Genomic DNA, 8205 nt, shown 5'->3' on the forward strand with positions numbered 1-8205 from the left:
TAGTGAAGTCCCAGAGTCCAGGTGTATGCTTGGCCAGGTCCATCTACAGCCCCTAGGGGGAAGGAACTTCTGCAAAGAGATCCTGTGCTGCCGTCACTAGCCCCAATGCCATCTCTGCACGGTCTCCTCTCGCCATGCCACTGCATCTAGCCACAAAGCTATCTCTGCCATCACCCCTTTGTGTGCCACCAGATCTGGGTCTTCAGGGCACCTCTAGCGATGTCAGCTCTGTGGGTTCTAGGTAGGAGCACCTCACCCCTTCTACATTATCTCTTACCACAATGCCAGATCTGGGTTCTGAGGCTCCACTGCCTAACTCTGCCACAGCGATTTCAGCTCTGCCATGGCACCATAGAAAGGGTTTAGGAACCAATAGGACCTTGGACATGGCCCATGACAACAGATTCACTCCTCTTTGAAAGCTCAAAAGATCCTTTCCACCCTCCTTTTAGCCAAACTCCACTACCCAGTGGTCCGTGATTGAGATCCTGGTTATAGTGACCCCTCAATCAGGACAGTTCTGGTGCCCATTAGCCAGACAATAGGGCTAACAACATTTCATTTTCCAAATAGCCAAAACTGAAGGGAATTTTGACCCAAATGAACAAACTGTCCACATGGGCATAGTGGGTGTCACCCATTCATATGAGGTCTGGCTCATTCTGGCTCTTCCTCCAGTTCATCAATAGATGGCAGGAGGGATCTCCTTGCTCTGTGAGTGTTAGACCACAGGGCTGAATCCTCTCCTCAGCCGAGGATGTATCATCCCAGCAAGTCACACACTCAGTATTTCTCCCTTTTCTTCTTACAAAGCTCCCTCCTGTGACCACGGGCCGGTGAGCTAAGGGTACCCGTTCCTCACTAACAAACCTGGGAGCGTTGTAAGTTGCCTCACCCCAGCCCTGCCAGCTCTCTGTGGGGGTTCCCTGGGGTACTGTATTTAGACCTCTTCTACACCTTACCTCTGGGTAATCTCATCCAGAAACACAAATTCAACTGGTATCTCTCTGTGGACAACTCACAGGTCTGCTGCTCTGCTCCGCAGCTGTCTCCTATCCAAAGGGAAATCTTGGCCTGTCTCCCCAACATCCCCTCATGGATGTCTGGCTAGCAGCTCAAGCTCAACCTGGTGACAGAGAGCTCCTAATCATCCTCCCCCAGCCCTCCCTGGCACCTCCATTCTCGATCACCATGGACACCACCACCATCTTTCCTGTCCTTCAGGCCTGCAACCTGGCCATCATCTTTGACACTGATCTCTCTCAAGCTCCTCACATCCAGGCTGTATCTGTATCTTGTAGACTCACTCTGAGATACAGCCTTTCCTATCCATCCACACTGAAATTCGTCCAGGCTCCCATTAACTCACATTTTGGTCATTGTAATGGCTTTTTCTCTAGCCTTGACATATGCAACCTTGTCCCGCCCTGTGGTGTGCTGGGGCTGGAATGCCATTCCAGCTATTATATAGAAACAAAATGGCGTCCTCCACATAGCATGACCTTGCACGCCCCATATCAGTGGAGTCATGCTGGCTGGGGCAGGATACCGGGACTTGAAAAATAATCAGGACTGCTCCTCTGGTCCTGCTCATATACATTCAGAATGCTGCTGCAAAGGTCATTTTCCCAGCCCATCACTTTGGCCATGGCATCACCCCTTTCTGTGCGTCCCTCCATTGGCTCCCCATTTTCTATCACATCAAATACAAGGTATTTGTCTTCCCTTGCAAGGTTTGTCACAGCCTACTCCCTGTTAGCTGATGGCCAGGGATGTTTGGTGAGGTGCCAGCTATGCCCGTTTATACCATCCGTGACTTTAACCGCTAGGACGCACTGTCCCTTCGCGGCGGGCAGCCCGGGCTAGGCTGACGGATGCCCCAAGGTCTTAACCACCCGTGACTTTAACTGCTAGAGCTCAGAGCTCCTTCGCAGCGGGCAGTCAGGATTGACTGACAGGTGCCCCAAGAGTTTGCCCCGTGGAGGCGGCACAACTCAACGCTAGGCTCTTAGTACTCTCACCTAATGGCCAGGCTTTATAGCCAAAACGGCTGAGGTTCTTTTAATTGTGTTGGCTGCTTTACAGTAAACCAGAGAAACAAGTCAGGCTTATGCATAAATGGTTACCAAAATTTATTAAACTAGATTCTAATCATGTGGTTACAAAATTGCTAGTGCCTACTTATTTAAGTGTAGAGATGTTACACACACAAACAAGTTACAAAACTGAAGCTACAATCCCAAAGAAAGAAAACAAAGTATAGAGCTCTATTTCAAAATATGTGTACACTAAAGATAGGAGATCAGGTGTGGGTGCTTCTTACCCTCCTTGCATCTCTCGATTCCAGCGGTGCCAAGCCAGGATCGGTCACTCAATTCCGCGGAAAGACGAATAAGGGACAAGGCTTAGGGACCCTCTTAGCTGCAGAAGCCTTGGGAGGCTGTCACTTATCTGACCAGCAGATAGATAGTGAAAAGCACTCAAAAATCATGGTGCTGTAGGTCCCCTACTTATACCTCTGTACTCCTTTATTCTCTTTCTCCTTTCTATGCTAAATTGGGGCTGGTCTGTCGGGGTGACGCCAGCTCTCGCAAGAGTAGTTCACACTTGCAAGGGAGAAACAATAAGTTTCGACTACTGGACACTTCTTTTATCAGGGTAAATATTTTCCCACCTAGGATGTTGGTGTGTGTGCATCATGCTGTTTTAGTAGGGGCTAAGAGCCATGTCTGTCACAGCGCCTCTGCCTGCTGTGAGCCCAATTGTTGTATACGTTCCCAGAGGCACATTGTCGCAGCACACCTGTGCTTCTCTCAGCTTCAAAGGCTGTGCTGGAGTGCCCTGGTGTTTTGGCTCCCGTGTGTTTCCAGCAATGCTGGTCTGAGGGGGGGGGCTGGCTGTCTGGCTACACTCCCGCCTGACATATCAGCTCTAATTTGCTATCGAGAGGCTGATTCTCACGTTTGATCAGCCCATGATACCAGTCTTTTACCTCTCCTAACATCTCTCAGTGAAAATTTGCTATAGGTTGTACCAAGAGAAGGTAACTCATTTTGGGTCAGAACTGTGATTTTTTAAAGTTGACAATGTCCCTTTAAAGCACAGAATTTATGGAGTCACATGAGAGCTAGGATATGTGACAAAATCTGACAGTGAAGAGTCAGGTTAGCTGTCATGATGCCAAGCATGACTTTATGGTGATTAAATCGTGTTTGGAGTCATGTCAGCTCATGGATAAACTCTGGTCAGTGGAGGTGCTAAACAGCTGAAAGAATTCACAGTCTGCGTTGTGTCTTTGCCCTTCCCACAACATTAAGAATCTGAGGAATCTACACCGATGCCGTTGGATTCCAAATAACCATATGTACTAGCTATACACAAACATGTAAGACCTGGCTACACATCTATAATGCTACTCTGGATGGGTTTTGGAATACAGAACACGTCTAAATACACAAAGGAAGGATTATCATCTCCATTTTACAGATGGGGAAAATAACACACAGAGATTAAGTTACTCACTCACTGTCAATAATATGTGGTAGAGTCAAGCACTGAACTCTGATCTCCTGAGTCTCACACCTGTGCCATAACCACAAGGCCAGCCTATCTTTGCTGTGATAAGGCTACCTTACCGCTAACCAGCCACTGGAGCTGGTCTGGAATTTTTAATTTAATTGGGGGTTTTTTGATTAAAAATATATCAATCCCTCAAAACCAAAACAGTTCGCAGAACATGACCAGCTTCGATGCATTTCCCAATGTGAAACAATGCCCAGAAACAAAGTTTTGAATTTGCTGAAATGTTTCCATTTGACATTTGTTATGCAAAAATTTCCAGTTCTCCGTTGCCAAATGACTTGTTATGAAATCTAAGCGAGACTGAAAACTGGGTGAAAGAAAAGAAGGCTGAAATTGACACTAAAGTTTTGAAATTATTGAAATGAAATGTTTCAACTGATCTGAAACAAAAAAAGTCTACATTTTCAGCCGGGGATATAAATATTCACAGACCAGCTCTAGTCCTGGGGGCTGACCCGACCCAGGCTCTGTAGGTGAGGCGCAAACCCTACTGCAAAGTGAGCTGCAGGCATGTTGGAGAGACTGGGGACTGAACTGGCCACAGACACTGGCCTTGGAAGGCCTCTAGGCTGAAGGTTGGGCTAGGAGATTGGGGGGAAATTTGTGCTGATGCTGCCTGGCCAGGGAGAATAAACTGGAAGCGTGAAGCTGTTGATTATTAATGAATGCACCAAAATCCTCTATTGCCCCCGCCCCGTACAATGAACTCCCCATTTGCTGACGTGCTAGGAACAGGCTCTCAGTGCCAGGAGAAGAGCAGTCGCCCTTCATGGCTGCAGCTGCCTTCCATTAATTCTCTTTTTATGGCCAGAGATAATGGGATTGTGAGGACACCAGCAGAGAGGTCAGGCTGGGAAGATTAGGAAAGGCTGATTATACAGCTCTGGGCCAGGGCCACCCAAGCCCCATAGAGCGGGATGCTGCAGACAGACTGTAGGGATTGTGGGGGTAGAAACTTCACAGAGGGGCAATTCTTCTTTCCCTGTCAGGCCTCTCAGGAGATGGGTCATATCCCCTTCCCCTGGATAGCAGAGGCCTGTAGTTACTCTGTCAGAGCCAATATCGAATGCCCCCAATCTAAGCTGAGGTCTCCTACTTGCTTCCCTAGTACATGTAATATTAACAGCTTTGAGGAAGAGGTGCAGGTGCCTTGGAGGTTTGATTTAGAGGCAGGCAGAGAGGAATCATTTCATTCAGTGCTGGCATGCAGCTGCCTCTGATTTGGCACATGGGGGTTGTTTTATACAGAGAATCCCTTGCCTGGGTCTGGGAGGCAGCCACCTCTGGGACAGGGTGCAGCAGCTGTTCATATGGGGATTGCTCCCCCAGGGGCCAGGGCTGAGATGCAGCAGCCTCTGGAGTGGAACCCGGCTGCTGTTTAACAGCAACTCAGCAGGCTCCATGTCAGCCTGAGTTATTGGTAGGGTTGGCAACCTTGCAATATTAAAAAAACTGCAGCAGGAGTGCTGGTATCTCCCGTGTCCTGCCTCTTCTCCCCCTCCACCCATCACTTGCTGCTATTCCCCTCTCTCCCCTGCCCGGGTTGGGAGGGACTTGCCTGCGGAGCCACAGCTGGGAGCTGCAGCCGCCCAGCGCAGGCGGTCCTGGCAATGTGGAAATACTTCAGACTCCTAATTTACCTTTCCAGAATTGACCTGCTCCCTCCAGGGCCCAGAAAACAACAATAAATGTTTAAAAACTCTCTAAGAACTAGGAATTCCAGGTCTGTTACATTTGGATTGCATCCAGATATCGGTGTCTGAAAGCAATAGCTCCTACTAGCGGTGGTCGAAGGCGGCAGCAGTCAAAGCTAGCAGGCACTCAGTCTATAGGCAATTTACTCCTAAAATTTCCAAGCCCCAGCAGGGTACCTGAAATCAGCACATAAGAGTCTAACCCACATGCATCCGACGAAGTGAGCTGTAGCTCATGAAGGCTTATGCTCAAATAAATTTGTTAGTCTCTCAGGTGCCACAAGTCCTCCTGTTCTTTTTGCGGATACAGACTAACACGGCTGCTGCTCTGTAACCCACATGGGGTGCACGTTCTACTCCTGCAATAAGGCCAAAGAGGCAGTGTATTCCCAGGTAAGCATAGCAAACCTCTTTGTATTACAGTAAAACCGAAAGGTCCCAAATGAGATAGGGGTCCTCATTATGACCTGTGCATTATTAATAGTATTATGATAGTGTCTATAGGCCCCAGTTAAGATCGGGGAGCCCATTATGAGATGTGCCTTATTAGTAGTGTTATGGTAGCGCCTAGAGACCCAGCTGAGTTCGCGGCCCCATTATGCTGGGTGCTGCACAGACGCTCAGTGAAGTTACAATCTAAATAGATGAAGGATTATTATCCCCATTTTACAGATGGGGAAACTGAGGCACAGACTGGTGAAGAAGCTTGTCTAAGATCAGGCAGAAAGTTAGTGGCAGAGCCAAGTCCAGAGAACTCAGGAGTCCTGACATCCACTGTCCTGTTCCTCCCAGAGCTGGGAATAGAATCCAGGAGTCCTAACTCCCAGCCCAGCTTTGCTCTAGCCTCTAGACTTCCCTCCCCTCTCCCCCGCACCCTGGCTCCTATTAAGCACGTAACAGGTCTATTTGTGTTCTCTAAGCTTAGATCCAATAACTTAGCAAAACTCAGGTGAATTTTCATGTGGGAGGGGGCCAAAGGCACCTCCATGACCCCAGGGCAACCTCCCACCCACTCCAAAAAGCTTGTTAAGTTTGATGTATCTGTGAATTGCACTTAAATATAGCTATCCCTGAGATGTGCATTGTAGCTGGAGGGATAATACAGCAAGTCTCAGCCAAGCAGAGGTGTGGTCCCCACGTCACAGCCTTTCCCTGCTCTGTGCCTCAGTTTCCCCATCTCTCCAATAGTACCAACCCAGCTCCCAGCATGGATGAATGAGTTGACATCTGTCCAGGACTAGGTACAATGCTATTACGCTGTTGTATCCCATGCCCTCTCTTCCCCTCCCAAGTGGAAGCAGCAATCCGGGGCATAAATCCTCTGAGCTGGATGGATTTAGCCCGTGTTAATCCACCTGCTCAATCTGCTGCTGCTACTCAGCTTCTCTGCACCACTGGTCTCGAGTCACTGGCTGGAACCACGTTGATGAGCTGATCGATCAAGGGCCTGGCTTCACACCCCCACATCCCGCTGGGCAGGACCTGAGCCCCAGCACGGACCCAGTCACTCGCCAGCTGCCTGACGATCAGGAAAGCTGGAAAAATTCTTCCAGTTCAACAGCTACTTCAGGCCCAGCAGCCCAGCTGGTGAGTGAGCCCTTCCCTGGGATCCTATGGAATGGGGAGGGTTGTGGGTAGGCATCCCATAGACCCGGAGCTGCTAGGCTTCCCAGGTCAGGCCCTGGAGAGCAACTGCTCTGGTATCCTTCCAGGGGTAGAACCCAGGAATGCTGGTTTCCAGGACAAGCCCCACCCCCAGTCTAACCCCTAGATTCAACTCCCTTCCCACAGGTGGGGATAGAACCCAGGAGTCCTGAGCCCCAGCCCCCTCTCTAAACATTAGACCCCACTCCCCTCCTGGAGCTGGGAAATGAACCCAGGAGTCCCTAGCTCCCAGACCCCACTGGTTCTAGAACCAAAGAGGAAGAAACTCCCACTCCAACTGCGGCATCCCCGGACTGGCTTGTGCTTGCAGCATCTGGGGGGGGGGGGGGGGGGGAAGAGGAGGGCAGTGTTAGGGGTATTTATGCCAGCGCCTCCCTGCCCCATGCCTCCCCGCCCCCTGCAGATTGCCTGAGCCCAGCTGGGCCTGGGCAGAGAGGGTGTTTCTGTATTTACAGCAATAGGATGGGGTGGGTTTTTATTGCAAAGGTTTAGAAATTGCTGCATGCGATGGGGGCCTGGGGTGGGAAGAGGGTTGAAATACTTGGGTGCCAGTTCCGTGATTGGTAGGAGGAGAAGGGGATTAGAGGGAACAGGGCCTGCCTGGAAGCCCTGAGGCTCTACACACAGTGCAGAATATACACACCGTGCCTGCACACACGCACTTGTGCCCCAACACACAAGCCATCTGCAGGTGCTCTCTACCCCCATCTATACTTTCTGCACTCACTCATCTACCCCCCGCCCCAGTTTATATGTGCTCCCCTACCATACACCCTGTCTGCGTACACACACCACCCCCACACACAATACACTGGCCACACATTCCCCCCCACCCAATACTTTTCCCAATCTACAGAGCACGCAAATACACACTCACTCCTTTCCCCACACAAATGCACAATTACACAACCCACCATATACACACTAGCACCCCAACAGATTAGACACACACCGACACGTTACAGACAGCCCTTCACCCCCCACCTCATGTAATACACTCACACCCTTTTGCCAGTAGCACATCAATGTATGCTCCCCCCCACACACACCCCAGCACATCCCATACCCACAGACAGACCTTCATACACAAATGGGCACCTGACATGCGTTTAAACACACAGCTGAAGTTAACTGAGTATCAACACTTCCTACCAGCCATTCCCTGCATCTCCTGCTGCTACCCCAGCTTTGAAAGGGGAGTGGGGTCTAGCGGTTAGAGCAGCAGGGGTTTGGGCGCCAGGACTCATGGGGTCTACCCCTGCCT

The sequence above is a fragment of the Natator depressus genome, chromosome 7, assembly GCF_965152275.1.
Source record: "Natator depressus isolate rNatDep1 chromosome 7, rNatDep2.hap1, whole genome shotgun sequence".
NCBI classification, from domain to species: Eukaryota; Metazoa; Chordata; order Testudines; family Cheloniidae; genus Natator; species Natator depressus.